Raw genomic sequence first — 19101 nt, 5'->3', positions numbered from 1 at the left:
AAGCAAATCAAGGCAGCAAAGATTGAGACAGAGAGACTCATTGCCAGAGAGAGTAAAAATAATCCTAAAATATTCTTTAACTACATAAATAGTAAGAAACTAAAAAATGATAGTGTTGGCCCCCTTAAAAATAGTCTGGGTGAAATGGTGGATGAGGATGAGGAAAAAGCCAATATGCTAAATGACTTTTTTTCATCAGTATTTACACAAGAAAATCCCATGGCAGACAAAATGACTAGTGATAAAAATTCCCAATTAAATGTAACCTGCTTAACCCAGCAGGAAGTGCGGCAGTGTCTAAAAATCACTAAAATTGACAAATCTCCAGGCCCGGATGGGATACACCCTCGAGTACTGCAGGAATTAAGTACAGTCATTGATAGACCATTACTTTTAATCTTTAAAGAATCCATAATAACAGGGTCTGTACCACAGGACTGGCGTATAGCAAATGTGGTGCCAATATTCAAAAAGGGGACAAAAACTGAACTCGGAAATTATAGGCCAGTAAGCTTAACCTTTACTGTGGGTAAAATCCTGGAGGGCATTCTAAGGGATGCTATACTGGAGTATCTGAAGAGGAATAACCTCATGACCCAGTATCAGCACGGGTTTACTAGGGACCGTTCATGTCAGACTAATTTGATCAGTTTCTATGAAGAGGTAAGTTCCGGATTGGACCAAGGGAACCCAGTGGATGTAGTGTATATGGACTTTTCAAAAGCTTTTGATACGGTGCCACACAAAAGGTTGATACATAAAATGAGAATAATGGGGATAGGGGAAAATATGTGCAGGTGGGTTGAGAGCTGGCTCAGGGATAGGAAACAAAGGGTGTTTATTAATGGAGCACACTCGGACTGGGTAGCGGTTAGCAGTGGGGTACCACAGGGGTTAGTATTGGGCCCTCTTCTTTTTAACATATTTATTAATGACCTTGTAGGGGGCATTCAGAGTAGAATTTCAATATTTGCAGATGACACTAAACTCTGCAGGGTAATCAATACAGAGGAGGACAATTTTATATTACAGGATGATTTATGTAAACTAGAAGCTTGGGCTGATAAATGGCAAATGAGCTTTAATGGGGATAAATGTAAGGTCATGCACTTGGGTAGAAGTAATAAGATGTATAATTATGTGCTTAATTCTAAAACTCTGGGCAAAACCGTCAATGAAAAAGACCTGGGTGTATGGGTAGATGACAAACTCATATTCAGTGGCCAGTGTCAGGCAGCTGCTACAAAGGCAAATAAAATAATGGGATGCATTAAAAGAGGCATAGATGCTCATGAGGAGAACATAATTTTACCTCTATACAAGTCACTAGTTCGACCACACTCAGAATACTGTGCACAGTTCTGGTCTCCGGTGTATAAGAAAGACATAGCTGAACTAGAGCGGGTGCAGAGAAGAGCGACCAAGGTTATTAGAGGACTGGGGGATCTGCAATACCAAGATAGGTTATTACACTTGGGGCTATTTAGTTTGGAAAAACGAAGACTAAGGGGTGATCTTATGTTAATGTATAAATATATGAGGGGACAGTACAAAGACCTTTCTGATGATCTTTTTAATCATAGACCTGAAACCGGGACAAGGGGGCATCCTCTGCGTTTGGAGGAAAAAAGGTTTAAGCATAATAACAGACGCGGATTCTTTACTGTAAGAGCAGTGAGACTATGGAACTCTCTGCCGTATGATGTTGTAATGAGTGATTCATTACTTAAATTTAAGAGGGGACTGGATACCCTTCTGGAAAAGTATAATGTTACAGGGTACATACACTAGATTCCTTGATAGGGCGTTGATCCAGGGAACTAGTCTGATTGCCGTATGTGGAGTGGGGAAGGAATTTTTTTCCCCAATGTGGAGCTTACTCTTGCCACATGGGTTTTTTTTGCCTTCCTCTGGATCAACATGTTAGGGCATGTTAGGTTAGGCTATGGGTTGAACTAGATGGACTTATAGTCTTCCTTCAACCTTAATAACTATGTAACTATGTACCGTATATACTCGAGTATAAGCCGACCCGAGTATAAGCCGACCCCCCTAATTTTGCCACAAAAACTGGGAAAACTTATTGACTCGAGTATAAGCCTAGGGTAGGAAATGCAGCAGCTACCGGTGAATTTCAAAAATAAAAATAGATGCTCCATACCGTTCATTATTGCCCCATAAGATGCTCCATATAAAGCTGTGCCACATATAATGCTCCATACTGTTCATTATTGCCCCATAGATGTGCCATATAGTGCTCTGCACCGTTCATTATTGCCCCATAGATGTGCCATATAGTGCTCTGCACCGTTCATTATTGCCCCATAGCTGTGCCATATAGTGCTCTGCGCCATTCATTATTGCCCCATAGCTGTGCCATATAGTGCTCTGCGCCGTTCATTATTGCCCCATAGCTGTGCCATATAGTGCTCTGCGCCGTTCATTATTGCCCCATAGCTGTGCCATATAGTGCTCTGCGCCATTCATTATTGCCCCATAGCTGTGCCATATAGTGCTCTGCGCCGTTCATTATTGCCCCATAGCTGCCATATAGTGCTCTGCGCCGTTCATTATTGCCCCATAGCTGCCATATAGTGCTCTGCGCCATTCAGTATTGCCCCATAGATGTGCCATATAGTGCTCTGCGCTGTTCATTATTGCCCCATAGCTGCCATATAGTGCTCTGCGCCGTTCATTATTGCCCCATAGCTGCCATATAGTGGTCTGCGCCGTTCAGTATTGCCCCATAGATGTGCCATATAGTGCTCTGCACCGTTCATTATTGCCCCATAGCTGCCATATAGTACTCTGCACCGTTCATTATTGCCCCATAGCTGCCATATAGTGCTCTGCGCCGTTCATTATTGCCCCACAGCTGTGCCATATAGTGCTCTGCGCCGTTCATTATTGCCCCATAGCTGCCATATAGTGCTTTGCGCCGTTCAGTATTGCCCCATAGATGTGCCATATAGTGCTCTGCGCTGTTCATTATTGCCCCATAGCTGCCATATAGTGCTCTGCACCATTCATTATTGCCCCATAGCTGCCATATAGTGCTCTGCGCCGTTCAGTATTGCCCCATAGCCGTGCCATAGAAAGCTGTGCCATTGCTGCTGCTGCTGCAATAAAAAAAAAAGCCATACTCATCTCGCTGCTTGCAGCTCCCAGCGTTTCGTCTCGGCGTCTCTCTGCACTGACTGATCAGGCAGAGGACGCCGCGCACACTATATGCGTCAGCGCCCTCTCCCCCTCACCCGCCGCCCCTGCTGCCCACCGTGACTCGAGTATAAGCCGAGAGGGGCACTTTCAGCCCAAAATTTTGGCTTTTACCACTATCATGAAGTACATTATGTCACGAGAAAACAGTGTCAGAATCACCGGGATCCATGGAAGCGTTCCAGAGTTATAACCTCATAAAGGGACAGTGGTCAGAATTGTAAAAAATGAGCCCCGTCATTAACATGCAAACAACCCTTGGAGGTTAAGGGGTTAAAGATACCATTTTAGTGCAGATACAATCTTTTTATCGCCCGTTATTGCATTTTTATGCAATGTCGCGGTGACCAAAAAAACGTAATTCTGGCATTTTGACTTTTTTTCTCACTATGCCGTTTAGCGATCAGGTTAATCCTTTTTTTATTGATAGATCAGGTGATTCTGAACGTGGTGATATCAAATATGTGCAGGTTTGATGTTATTTTTATTATTTTATTTTGAATGGGGTGAAAGGGGGGTGATTTGAACTTTTTTTTTTTTTACATTTTTTAACACATTTTTACATTTTTTTTACTTTTGGGATGCTATATAGCAGATTTAATGACTTGCTATGAGGGCCGACCACTGGGTGGCACTCACAGCAATCCGGCAGTGACAACCATAGACATCTCCAGGAGACCTCGGGTTGTCATGCCGACACCGGTGACTCGCAATCATGTGACGCGGGTCACTGGTGTATTTCCAGCGCGATTGTCTGAAGCACCATTTAAATGCTGCCGTCAGCATTTGACAGCTGCATTTAACTAGGCTATAGCTGCGGGTGGATAGCGACATCGGCGTACTGTCTCCGATATGGAGAAGGATGATTGGAATCCTATCACGTCTGACTAATCAAGATGGGGGTGTAATGTAAAGATACAGCATTGTATCTTAATTAATCAGACAACTATTTTTGGCAAGCCAGAAAGAATAGACTGTTATCTACATGTTAACAGTATTGAATTTAAGCATTTCTTTCTGGTTGGTCAAGAAAACTTTTTCTGTGTAAGCCTGTAATATTGTCTTGTAAGTTGACAATTGATATAACATATTGTGCTCTTATCATTGATAACTAGTGATGTTTACTGATATGCTAATTATGCGTTGTCTAGGCCAGATAGTTTTTGACTTCGAAAACAGAGGAGAAAAACCTATGCAAATAGATTAAATAATCAAGTAATGCTACTTGATCTCATCTCCATTTTTACTCTTTATGTACAGTAAATACTGAATGAAGGACACTTGTTAAGTATCAAATAGTTTACATGCCTCTGTATAGAGAGACAGGGAGACAGAGACAGACAGAGATTCTACTGAGACATCCATACATCCAAAGGACCAGGGACAGGACAGTAACCAATACATGATGGCTCCATCATGAGGGACAAGGATATATCATTCTACAGGAAACAACCTAGGGGACCTCAGCCCCGGTTGGAAGAATACAGATCTGCTCCATTGACCATCGATGAACCATGGATACGTTTGGAGAAAGCCAGGATTGGGACCCGCTGATCGCCTGGCTCCATGGACAGGTCTGGAGAAGCCACATTGTGACCCTTGGGTCAACAGGCCTTGTACTTCAATGGACTGTCATCTTCCCAAGCTTATTGATACCTCCGCTCTGTGTACATGCCACAGGTGAGGTTGTCGACCCTGGAAGCTCTGAAGTATAGTGGGGAAAATAAGTATTTGATCCCTTGATGATTTTGTAAGATTACTGACAAACACATGAACAGTCTATAATTTTAAGAGTAGCTTAATTTTATCATTGATAGAATATCAGAAAAAAAAACAGAAAATCACATTGTATAAATTCTATAAATTTATTTGCATTTTGCAGTGAGAAATAAGTATTTGATCCCACTGGCAAACAAGACTTAATACTTGGTGGTAAAACCCTTGTTGGCAAGCACAGCAGTAGACGTTTTCTGTAGCTGATGATGTTTGCACACATGTCAGACGGAATTTTGGTCCACTCCTCTTTGCAAATCATCTCTAAATCATTAAGATTTTGAGGCTGTCGCTTGACAACTCAGAGCTTCAACTCCCTCCATAAGTATTTTATGGGATAAAGGTCTGGAGACTGACTAGGCCACTCTATGACCTTAATGTGCTTATTTTTGAGCCACTCCTTTGTTTCCTTGGCTGTATTGTTTGGGTCATTGTCTTGCTGGAAGACCCAGCCATGACCCATTTTAATGTCCGGCAGAGGGATGGAGGTTGTCACTCAGGATTTAACGCTACATGACTCCATCCATTCTCCCATTGATGTGGTAAAGAATTCCTGTGCCTTTAGCAGAGAAACATCCCCAAAATGTTATCACCTCCATGCTTGACAGTGGGGATGGTTTTGTGTCATAGACCTATAAAGAGGGCACCGGAGATAAATGCTCCACCATAATAAATATAATATTTATTGATGTATGCTACTCATATGTGTATGTATATACCCGTGGTATAAGTACAATTTGATTCTCTTGCTCTTTAGTTTAGTATTACGTCCGTGTGTGGCACTAGTGTCGCCTTTCCGTTTTTTCATTGTATCCTTTTTACTCTGGTTCCTATTTGCATTATTTATGTATTTTTTAATATAGTTTTTCAATAAAATTGTTTACTTTTAGCTCTAGTGTCCATTTGTCTTTTGGTTTTCTTTGTGTTGTGTCATAGGCAGCATTTCTCTTCCTCCAAACACGGCAAGTTGAGTTAATGCCAAAAGACCTCAATTTTTGTCTCATCTAACCACAACACCTTGTCCCAATCACTCACAGAATCATCCAGGTGTTCATTGGCAAACTTCAGATGGGCCTGCACATGTGCCTTATTGAGCAGGGGGACCTTGCAGGCACTGCAGGATTTTAAACCTTTATGGCGTAATGTGTTACCAATGGTTTTCTTGGTGACTGTAGTCCCAGCTGCCTTGAGATTATTAACAAGTTCCCCCCCGTGTAGTTTTAGGCTGATCTCTCATTTTGCATGGTGCCTCAGATCGATGTCGATTGACAGTAATTTTGTATTTCTTACATTTTCTTACTATTGCACCAACACTTGTCTCCTTCTCACCTCATGTCTTACTTATGGTTTTGTAGCCCATTCCAGCTTTGTGCAGGTCTATGATCCTGTCCTTGAGATCCTTATAAAGCTCTTTGATCTTGCCAATGTTGTAGAGGTTAGTCTGACTGATTAATTGAGTCTGTGGACAGGAGTCTTTTATAAAGGTGACTATGTAAGACAGCTGTCTTTAATGCAGGTATCGAGTTGATTAGGAGCGTCTAACTGGTCTGTAGGAGCCAGAACTCTTATTGGTTGGTAGGGAATCAAATAAATTTATATAATATATACAATGTGATTTTTTGGATTTTATTTTTGATAGTCTATCTCTCAATGTTAAAATTAACCTACCCTTAAAATTATAGACTGTTCATATCTTTGTCAGTGGGCAAACTTACAAAATTAGCAAGGGATCAAATACTTATTTCCCCCCACTGTAACAGCTGCCATTATCCCAGCGAGTCAGGGGAAGGGTGAGACTCTTTAATGTGCACCATCTTGGGGTATTTTGCTGGGACTGTTCTATGTGATATATGCCTGTTTTGTGGTTCAATAAAGCATTGCCTCACTGTTTTACACTCACCTTGTGTTGTTTGAGTAGCGTTACGCCCACATTAAAAGGAGAGTGGGCGTGCGGTGGGACGATCCCTGGTCCATTCGGTTTCAGCTAGTGGACCAGGGTGCCTGCCGAACCCTCGTGTCTCCACACCTAGCTCTCTTAATATATACGAAACATAATAAATCAAATTCTAAATGGTTATTAATAAAAGGATTTCATAAATGTGTCTCACACCCCTGAAAAATATGTCCACGTGCCAAAAATTCTAAAACCTTTAAAGACTCCTGAAAAAGAATATTTTAATATAAAATCATTCATAAATTGCAATTCAGCAGTTGTAGTTTACATTATTGAATGCACTGCTTGTAGACTGAAATATGTTGTTAGCGCCACAAAATGACTCAAAACCAGTATTCGAAAACATATGATACTGAAAAATTGGAATATTACCAGAAATATGTCACAGGTGTCTAAACATTTCATTACTTCACCAGTCGTTACACTGGCTGCCCATTCATTACAGGATACAATTCAAAGTACTTGTTCTCACCCACAAAGCTCTCCACAGTGCGGCACCCCCTTACATCTCCTCCCTCATTTCTGTCTATCAGCCTAACAGACCACTGCGCTCTGCAAATGACTTTTGGCTAACCTCTGCACTAATCCGTACCTCCCACTCCCGACTCCAAGACTTCTCCCGTGCTGCGCCAATCCTCTGGAATGCTCTACCCCAAGATATTAGGACCATCCATAATTTGCATAGTTTTAGGCGCTCGCTCAAAACACATTTGTTCAGAGCGGCCTATCACGTTCACTAATCAAAGTTATGTTATGTTTGTGTGTGTGTAGCCCATTCACTATCCCCATCTATTCCCCAACCCCTGAAGATGGCTGGACCATGATTGTAAATACATCATTGTAAATACACACCTGTACTTTGTATCTCCCCCACCTCATTGTAGATTGTAAGCTCTCACGAGCAGGGTCGTCTTATTTTGCTTTAATTATTGTATTGTTAACGTTGTTACTTATGACTTTTGTGTTTGAAACTGTTAAACTGTAAAGCGCTGCGGAATATGTTGGCGCTATATAAATAAAGATTATTATTATTATATTATTATTACTTGCAAAAAAAGTAGTTTTTCATCCCTAAAAGTTTAAGCATTGGAACACATAGCGAAACACAAAAGAGGAGGGAATAGGAAACAAATCTACTATATAATTGTCTAAGGGTCACTTCCGTCTGTCTGTCCTTCTGTCTGTCACGGATATTCATTGGTCGCGGCCTCTGTCTATCATGGAAATCCAAGTTGCTGATTGGTCACCGCAAAACAGCCACGACCAATCAGCGACGGGCACAGTCCGGAAGAAAATGGCCGCTCCTTACTCCCCGCAGTCACTGCCCGGCGCCCGCATACTCCCCTCCGGCCACCGCCCACACACAGTTAATGCCGGCGGTAATGGACCGCATTATGCCGCTGGTAACGCACTCCGTTACCGCCGCTATTAACCCTGTGTGTCCCCAACTTTTTACTATTGATGCGGCCTATGCGGCATCAATAGTAAAAAATGTAATGTTAAAAAAAACAAAAAAAAAACTGCTATACTCCTCCGCTGAGCCAGCCGCATCTTCCTTTCCCGGCGATGCATTGCGAAATTACCCAGAAGACTTAGCGGCCTTGCGAGACCGTTAAGTCATCTGGGTAATTTCGCAATGCATCCTGGGAACGGAAGATGGCGGCAGCCGCGCGCGTATCGCCGGAGCTCCGATGGACCCAAGGAGGTGAGTATATAACTTTTTTTTATTTTTATAATTTTTTTTTAACAGGGATATGGTGCCCACACTGCTGTATATTACATAGCCAGTGTTATATACTATCTGGGCTGTGCTATATATTACGTGGCCACTGTTATATACTACGTGGCTGGGCAATATACTACGTGACTGGGCAATATACTACGTGGCTGGGCAATATACTATGTGACTGGGCAATATACTACGTGACTGGGCAATGTACTACGTGTCTGTGCTGTATACTACGTCGCTGTGCAATATACTATGTGACTGGGCAATATACTACGTGACTGGGCAATATACTACGTGACTGGGCAATATACTACGTGTCTGTGCTGTATACTACGTTGCTATGCAATATACTACGTCGCTGGGCAATATACTACGTGACTGGGCAATATACTACGTGGCTGGGCAATATACTACGTCAGGGGTGTCAAACTGCATTCCTCGAGGGCTGCAAACAGGTCATGTTTTCAGGATTTCCTTGTACTGCACAGGTGATAATTTAAACAGCCAACTCATTATTTGTGTAGGTGATTAAATTATCACCTGTGCAGTACAAGGAAATCCTGAAAACACGACCTGTTTGCAGCCCTCGAGGAATGCAGTTTGACACCCCTGTACTACGTGACTGGGCAATATACTATGTGACTGGGCAATATACTATGTGACTGGGCAATATACTACGTCGCTGTGCAATATACTACGTCACTGGGCAATATACTATGCGGGCTGTGCTGTATACTACGTGACTGGGCAATATACTACGTGGCTGGGCAATATACTACGTGACTGGGCAATATTCTACGTCACTGTGCAATATACTACGTGGCTCTGTGCTGTATACTACGTGACTGGGCAATATACTACGTGACTGGGCAATATACTATGTGACTGGGCAATATACTACGTGACTGGGCAATGTACTACGTGTCTGTGCTGTATACTACATCGCTGTGCAATATACTATGTGACCTGGCAATATACTACGTGGCTGGGCAATATACTACGTGACTGGGCAATATACTACGTGTCTGTGCTGTATACTACGTCGCTGTGCTATATACTATGTCGCTGGCTCAGCGACGTAGTATATAGCACAGCGACGTAGTATACAGCAGACATGTAGTATATTGCCCAGTCACGTAGTATATTGCCCAGCCACGTAGTATATTGCACAGCCATGTACTATATTGCCCAGTCACGTAGTATATTGCCCAGTCACGTAGTATATTGTCCAGTTACGTAGTATATTGCCCAGTTACGTAGTATATTGTCCAGCGACGTAGTATATTGCCCAGCCACGTAGAATAATGCCCAGCGACGCTGGGCAGTATACTACGTGGCTGGGCAATATACTACGCAAGCAGCTACGCAATATACTACGCAAGCAGCGTTTGAGGTCCGTCACTCAAATGACTGCACATCGCTAGAGCACGCTGTTGTGAATTCAGCTTTTGGCCATTTTGAATACCTTGTGATGCCATTCAGACTCTCTAATGCCCCATCTGTGTTCCAATCCTTCATGCATGATATCTTTCGGAGTTATCTTGATAAATTCATGGTTGTATATTTGGATGATATTTAGATTTTTTCCAATGATTGGGAGTCTCATGTGAAACAGGTCAGGATGGTATTTCAGATCCTCCGTAATAATGCTTTATTTGTGAAGGGGTCAAAGTGCCTCTTTGGAGTGCAGAAGGTTTCTTTTTTGGGTTTCATTTTTTCTCCCTCATCTATACAGTAGAAATGGATCCGGTTAAGGTTCAGGCCATTCATGATTGGATTCAGCCCACATCTGTGAAGAGCCTTCAGAAATTCTTGGGCTTTGCTAATTTTTATCGTCGTTTCATTGCCAACTTCTCCAGTGTGGTTAAACCTCTGACCGATTTGACAAAGAAAGGCGCTGATGTGACGAATTGGTCCTCCGCGGCTGTTTCTGCCTTTCAGGAGCTTAAACGCCGATTTACTTCTGCCCCTGTGTTGCGTCAGCCAGATGTTTCTCTTCCATTTCAGGTTGAGGTTGACGCGTCTGAGATTGGGGCAGGGGCCGTTTTGTCTCAGAGGAATTCTGATGGTTCCTTGATGAAACCGTGTGCCTTCTTTTCTCAGAAGTTTTCGCCTGCGGAACGCAATTATGATGTCGGCAATCGGGAGTTGTTGGCTATGAAGTGGGCATTTGAGGAGTGGCGACATTGGCTTGAGGGGGCCAAGCACCGTATTGTGGTCCTGACCGATCATAAGAATCTGATTTACCTCGAGTCTGCCAAACGGCTGAATCCTAGACAGGCTCGATGGTCCCTGTTTTTCTCCCGTTTTGATTTTGTGGTCTCGTACATTCCTGGTACTAAGAATGTTAAGGCGGATGCCCTCTCTAGGAGTTTTATCCTGATTCCCCTGGGGTTCTTGAGCCGGTCGGCATTCTGAAGGAAGGGGTGATTCTTTCTGCCATCTCCCCTGATTTACGACGGGTTCTTCAGGAATTTCAGGCTAATAAACCTGACCGCTGTCCAGTGGGGAAACTGTTTGTTCCTGATAGATGGACTAGTAAAGTGATTTCTGAGGTTCATTGTTCTGTGTTGGCTGGCCATCCTGGGATTTTTGGTACCAGAAATTTGGTTGGTAGGTCCTTTTGGTGGCCTTCTTTGTCGCGGGATGTGCGTTCTTTTGTGCAGTCCTGTGGGATTTGTGCGCGGGCTAAGCCTTGCTGTTCCCACGCTAGTGGGTTGCTTTTGCCATTACCGGTCCCCGAGAGGCCCTGGACACATATTTCTATAGATTTTATTTCCGATCTTCCTGTTTCCCAAAGAATGTCGGTTATCTGGGTTGTCTGTGACCGATTTTCTAAGATGGTTCATTTGGTGCCTTTGCCTAAATTGCCTTCTTCTTCTGATTTGGTTCCGTTGTTTTTTCAGCATGTGGTACGTTTGCATGGTACTCCGGAGAATATTGTGTCCGACAGAGGTTCCCAGTTTGTTTCTAGGTTTTGGCGGGCCTTTTGTGCCAAGCTGGGCATTGATTTGTCTTTTTCTTCTGCATTTCATCCTCAGACAAATGGCCAGACTGAGCGAACTAATCAGACCTTGGAGACCTATTTGAGATGCTTTGTGTCTGCTGATCAGGATGATTGGGTGGCTTTTTTGCCATTGGCCGAGTTTGCCCTTAATAATCGGGCTAGTTCGGCTACTTTGGTTTCGCTTTTTTTTGTAATTTTGGTTTTCATCCTCGTTTTTCTTCTGGGCAGGTTGAGCCTTCTGACCTTCCATGTGTGGATTCTGTGGTCGACAGGTTGCAGCAGATTTGGGCTCATGTGGTGGACAATTTGGTGCTGTCTCAGGAGGAGGCTCAACGTTTTGCTAACCGTCGTCGGTGTGTTGGTTCCCGGCTTCGGGTTGGGGATCTGGTTTGGTTATCTTCCCATCATGTTCCTATGAAGGTTTCTTCCCCTAAGTTTAAGCCTCGATTTATTGGTCCTTATAGGATTTCTGAGACTAATCCGGTGTCCTTTCGCCTGGAGCTTCCGGCCTCTTTTGCTATTCATAATGTCTTCCATAGATCTTTGTTGCGGAAATATGTGGAGCCCGTTATTCCCTCTGTTGATCCTCCGGCCCCTGTGTTGGTCGATGGGGAGTTGGAATATGTTGTTGAGAAGATTTTGGATTCTCGTTTTTCGAGGCGGAAGCTTCAGTACCTCGTCAAATGGAAGGGTTATGGCCAGGAGGATAATTCTTGGGTTTCTGCCTCTGATGTCCATGCCGCTGATTTGGTTCGTACCTTTCATCGGGCTCATCCTGATTGGCCTGGGGGCTCTGGTGAGGGTTCGGTGACCCCTCCTCAAGGGGGGGTACTGTTGTGAATTCAGCTTTTGGGCTCCCTCCGGTGGTTGTAGAGGGTAATGCAGTTGTGCCTGGACTGCAGGATTGGACAGGTGTATCTACTAATTGCAAAACTGACTGGGGTATATAGCTTTGCAGGACTCTTTAGTCCCTGTCAGTTGTCCATTGTTTTTGGAGGATTCACTTCCCTGCTGGTCTCTCCAGTTTGCTGTGCTTTTCTACAAAGATAAGTCCTGGCTTTGTGTTTGCTGTCCACCTGCTGTGGACCTTATAGTTCTGTACATACTCATGTTTTTGTCTTGTCCAGCTTTGTCTGTGAAGGATTTTTTGCAGCCAAGCTGTGTCTCTGGAGATGCAGATATACCCTCCATGTCTTTAGTCAGATGTGGTGATTTGTATTTTCTGTGGTGGATATTTTCTAGTGTTTTTAATACTGACCACATAGCACTCTGTTCTATTCTTTCTTTTTAGCTAGTATGGCCTCCTATGCTAAAATCTGATTTCATATCTGCGTATGTTATTTCCCTCTCCTCTCACAGTCAATATTTGTCGGGGGCTATCTGTCCTTTGGGGATTTTCTCTGAGGCAACATAGGTTTCTTGTTTCTGTCTTTAGGGGAAGTTAGATCTTAGGCTGTGTCGAGGGGTCTAGGGAGTGTTAGGTACCCCCCACGGCTACTTCTAGTTGCGCTGCTAGGTTCAGGGTTTGCTGTCAGTACAGGGACCACCTTCTCCAGAGTCCGTCTCATGCTGCTCCTAGGCCACCAGATCATAACAGCACGCCCAATGTTACAAACAATGGCGGCGTTAACGGACTACGTTACACCGCGTTATGCTGCGGTGTAACGTAGTCCGTTTAACGGAGTCACATAATGCAATGTGACCCTAGCCTAAGGCATTAGGGACACTTTGGCAGCATCATAATGTGTGCAGGAAAAATGTGGAGGCATTATACGGTGTTTGGGCAACTGTGGTGGCAGCATCACACATTGCATGTGAGAGGTATTGTGGGGGCAAATTGTGCGTGAGAATTAACTGTGTTGATATCATACGCTGAGTGAAGAGGCATTTTTTGGGGATACAATACAACTGTAGGGGTTGTGAAAGGGGTACTTTCGTGGGTGAGAACACTAAGGGCTTTCAGTAGGAGCATAATTACTGTGTTTGTGCTGCAATCCAAATGTCCCTTATGCTGTTTTTAAAAGTTGTAAGATATAAGCCTGCCTACTCGGCTGAATTATTTTTTGGGGTATGGGGGGAGATGGGAAGATTGGTGGTACAAATTAGGACTTTTGTCATTAATTCTAGGTGTGCTGCTGCTATGGGTTTTTGCTTTTTCTTATCTACCATTACATTGACCAATCAAAACATGGCCACATTATAGAGGGGAAAAGTCGAATACCCAAAGAGTAAGTCACAGCTGCAGCCTAGCTTAGCGTGTTCTCCTGAGATGAGATTTGTCTCATGTGACCAAAATGAGAACTCGACAGTCGCCATGTCTCTTACTGCTATGGGAGTCAAAGAGCGCAGAAGTGCATCACCTATAACATACTAAAATTTGACACCCCAGCCTGTAGCTGTGACCTTCTCTGTGGATATTTGCTTTTCCCCCTTTATGACACAGCAATGTTTTCATTGGACAGCGTATACATTGAGGAGAAAAAGAAAAAGCTTGCAGTGAAGATCTATGGTATACACCTAGTTGGTTGAAGGGAAAATATGCATCTTTATTACAGGGGGAGGGGGTATAACTTTAGGAGAGGTACAGAAAATAAAATAAAAACTGTTTCAGAATCAGAGTCATTTGGTGGAGGTACTCAATTGAACCTGCAAAAATATTCCTCAGTAATCTTTTTCAGCAATTTGTATACTATACATTGTATATACGTCTGTAGAATTTTAAACTTTTGGAATTTTGATTTTATTTGAGCTATAGTCTGAACATAACAATGAAGAAAGCCAAGGGTACTAGTGGATATGTAGTTTGCAGAACAGCATAATCTTCATGTGTATCACGTATGGACTCCCTTTGTCAGAAACCATATCATTTTTTTGTTTTGCTTCTTTTACACACTACAACACATTATTTTAGTTGGTAATAAGTTTATTGGATATATGTGATTAAAGTCATACAGGTCACACAAACATCACATTTCTTTAATAAAAGCTATATTGTGAGTCACTTTACACATAATGGCCGAACATGTTAAGGCATTGTATTTGCAGATGTCCTCATTCACATAACTGATATGGTGACAACATCAATTTGCATTTTTCTGGCACAATAATAAATAGTTTTCATTTACACCAATTCTAAAATACTGCTTATGGATTGCAGCTAGATGGAAGTGGGGAGTTTATTTTAACATGCCAGGCCATACATCAGATATTACGGGGGGAAAATGTGCAATTCAAGTCTATGCACAATGTTGTTCACATGATGCTTTAGCACAGTATTTTCAGTTCTTGTTTGATCTTACTTTTGACATAATTGGCCATATCACTAGAAGTCAAATATATTTGTAGCTCACATTTATTAAAAATGATGACCCAAATTCATCAAGGCAGAAGTAAATATTGCTGGTCTTGATGAAGAGGGCATGATGGAGTCAGAGTTTCCTAATTAATTAAGAGTCACAAGCCTCCTAATGAATCAGGCTTGTGTGAAAAGTGGTAAGCACCTCGCCACAAAAATCTTACTCCATTCAGAGACTGGTGTAAGATTTCTGGCATAAGGCATTCCATAGCTCGCCAAGAGGTAAAATGAGTTGTGGTGTTCCGCCCCCTAGCTCTACTCATGTAGACAGAGCTATGAAAAAATACCATCAAAATTACAAAAGTTTCAACATTTTTGCACAAATAATTTGCAACTTACCAAAGTGTTTTATTACAGATTTCTGGCGAAAACACTTTGATGAATAGGGGCCCATGTCTTTTGTATTACTTATATTTCCTTCTGGTTTACTGTGGGTTAATACAAACACTGTAACCGTAGATTAGCCAGTGTGTAGTCCCTTACTTTTGTACATACATTATCGAAAGCAGAGTTTAAGCTGCTCATACAATAGAAATGTTTGTATGGTGGAAATGGCAAATCGAGACCATTTTCTAATCACCATTTGCGGCATTTTGTCACATGAAATTAGGGTGAGAAGCCACCTGAATGCAGATATCTGTTGAAACATTGATCTGTAGTGTTGTGATATTTCAGTCGCTGTTCAGTGCTGTAGTTGAAATTTATGCCAAACAGCAGAGAAGCATCTCATCAATGGAAGCCCAGAATGGTAAAGAAATAACAGATATGGCTCAGCTAGGTTGAACAGCCACATTACAATGTCAGGACCATCTTACGGGAAAGCTGTATAAGGAGAGGAAGGAGCCATGTGTAGGATGATTCACCTAAAAGAGGTGTACTGTACTCCTCTGGACGGTCACAGATACTTTTTGGTGCAAGGCAAAAATATCCTTATTTTCTCACTAGGAGGCACAAAGCGTAATGATTACAGTCACTTAACTGGTACAAGCTTTATGGTTGAAGTGTCTGAAAAGGAACACTTGTCAGTTACCTTCACTTTTGGTGGACACATTCTCTTCAACAGAAGAATAGAAGAGTAGCATAGTTGTAGCAGGATTCTCAGACCTACGGTTGAGGCATAGAGGCCAGACTGAACTCCAAGATGGCAGCTAACTCTTGCTCAAGTCTGTGTCACTATATGTCTAGATATTGACTTTCCTCTCCCCTCTTCCTATATGTGCTATGTCTATATCAATAGCTGCCCCAATTAAGTAATCTGTAGACTCATCCCTTTCTCTCAGCACACACAGTTTCAGAGACTCTAATGACCCCTGCATAGGTTTGGGGTAAAAAAATTTGTTGGGGTCTATACAAAGCTCCTGACAAAGACAGACCCTGCCTACCCTGCAGCTGTCTCTCTCTCAAACTCTCCATCCTCTGCCTCTCTTATCTTTTTTAGAAGTGATACCTGAGGGACTTTATTCTCTACTGTCTTTCGCCTCCCTGAGTTTTGCAGGACGGGAGACCATAGATGCACTTCCACAAGGAGACGACAGACTTAGGTTATTATTGTAATGTGGCTAAATGGATTATCTGCACAAATGCAATGGGAGCTTCAGAGTTAAGTGAAAAGAATGATTTATTTTAGCAATGAAAAATATTCTGTAATTATGCTAAATATGTCTTTGACATTTGTATATTACAATGTTTTATACTTATCGTATGTTTTTAAGGTTACTCACTAAGAATCATGGTAGTGCACAAAAATATGACTGCGCTAATAAGGTAACCATTTAGGCCAGACAAAGCGCACAACAGCTCAAAATGGCCGTCGTCTATATGCAGCAGTGTTCACCTGTAATTTGCAAACTGCTATTTTTTGTTCAATAAAGACACCAAGAAACTTAAGGCGAGTGCCACTTTTACTTCTTCCATATTGCATTATTGGACTACTTTGTATTATTGCTGAGCATCGTCTATGTGATTATTTGACAAAGCCCATAGTGAAAATTGTTGTGTGTTACATACACTCAAGCCGTCACTGTAGTAGCTTATCTATGGTCTTTCTATATACATACTGTAGATTGACCTACAGCGCCTTTACAGTGGTCCTGTTTGTTTGGCAATCCCCACATGTGTTGCGATTGTCTACCACCGTAAATTATGCAGCTACAGGGACTCGAATATATTATCGTGCACGGCCAAGATACTCGGATAACACCAGAACATGCTTGAATAACACGTTATCTGAGCATGTTCGCTCATCACTAGTGCCTAAGGCATTAAATGGCGGGCACCTATTAAAAGGGTTGTCCGGTCCAAGTCAATAAGTTACTTTATGTAAAAATTGAAGTAATATAGAAGAGCCGTATCATAACTTATATGATAAACACCATTAGGGTATGTGCACATGTATTCCTGAGGTCTGCGGATTTTTCCGCAGCGAATTTGTGAAAACCGCAGGTCAAAGGCACTGCTTTTTACCTGCAGATTTCCTGCGGAATTACCGTGGATTTACCGCGGTTTTTGTGCGGATTCCACTGCAGTTTTACACCTGCGGTTTTCTATTATGGAGCAGGTATAAAACCGCTGCGGATTCCGCACAAAGAATTGACATGCTGCGGAATGTAACCCGCAGCGTTTCCGCGCGGTTTTTTCCGCAGCATGTGCACTGCAGATTGCGTTTCCCATAGGTTTACATGGTACTGTAAACGCATGGGAAAGCGTGCGAACATAGCCTTAAAAGGCATAAAAATATGACAAAAAGCATGACAATCAAAAAGTCATATAGAAAAACAATGGTATCACTGAAAAGGTAATCTCCAACTAAAAAAACCTTCATATTCAATTTTTTTCTAAGTGTGGCTCATTTACCCTGCTGAGGTTGAGACCTCTAGTGTACTGCATGCAATGTTTGAGCTCAGGTGCAGAGACATGAGGCTGATCTGGACATCGTGGTCCGTACTTGGGTTGTGAATGTTGCACATGTAAAGTCGGCCTAATGAAGGTTCAAGAACACAGACTTACTATATACAGTTAGGTCCATATATATTTTGACAGAGACAACATTTTTCTAATTTTTGTTATAGATATTACCACAATGAATTTTCAACAAAACAATTCAGATGCAGTTGAAGTTCAGACTTTCAGCTTTCATTTGAGGGTATCCACATTAAAAGTGGATGAAGGGTTTAGGAGTTTCAGCTCCGTAACATGTGCCACCCTGTTTTTAAAGGGACCAAAAGTAATTGGACAATTGACTCCAAGGCTATTTCATGGACAAGTGTGGGCAATCCCTTCGTTATGTCATTCTCAATTAAGCAGATAAAAGGCCTGGAGTTGATTTGAGGTGTGGTGCTTGCATTTGGAAGGTTTTGCTGTGAAGTAAACATGCAGTCATAAGAGCTCTCCATGCAGGTGAAACAAGCCATCCTTAAGCTGCGAAAACAGAAAAAACCCATCCGAGAAATTGCTACAATATTAGGAGTGAAAAAACACCAAAAACAGGCAAAGATGCTTACCTGTCTAAACAGGCCTCAATACAAATGCACAAGCAGGGTGCAGCGGACCCAAACAAAATAGCAAATGCACAGGTGCGATACCTAATGAAACAGCCAGCCTTCAATAAGGGTTTGGCCGTGTGGTACACCAATGCACTAAGATAAAATACTCTGTATGTGGCGTGTTCACACAAGGAATGCAAAGCGTCTGGCTGCAGCCTATTAATGACGCCATATGGCGGGCTGCCCAGTGCTAAAATGCATCCTGTGTGAACAGAGGCCACAGTGTACAGAACAACATGCAGTCATAAGAGCTCTCCATGCAGGTGAAACAAGCCATCCTTAAGCTGCGAAAACAGAAAAAACCCATCCGAGAAATTGCTACAATATTAGGAGTGACAAAATCTACAGTTTGGTACATCCTGAGAAAGAAAGAAAGCACTGGTGAACTCATCAATGCAAAAAGACCTGGGCACCCACGGAAGACAACAGTGGTAGATGATCGCAGAATAATCTCCATGGTGAAGAGAAACCCCTTCACAACAGCCAACCAAGTGAACAACACTCTCCAAGAGATCGGCGTATCAA

This window comes from Ranitomeya imitator, chromosome 3 (assembly GCF_032444005.1).
Source record: "Ranitomeya imitator isolate aRanImi1 chromosome 3, aRanImi1.pri, whole genome shotgun sequence".
Classification (NCBI taxonomy): Eukaryota; Metazoa; Chordata; class Amphibia; order Anura; family Dendrobatidae; genus Ranitomeya; species Ranitomeya imitator.
The sequence above is the reverse complement of the archived record's forward strand: the minus strand, read 5'-3'. Positions refer to the sequence as shown.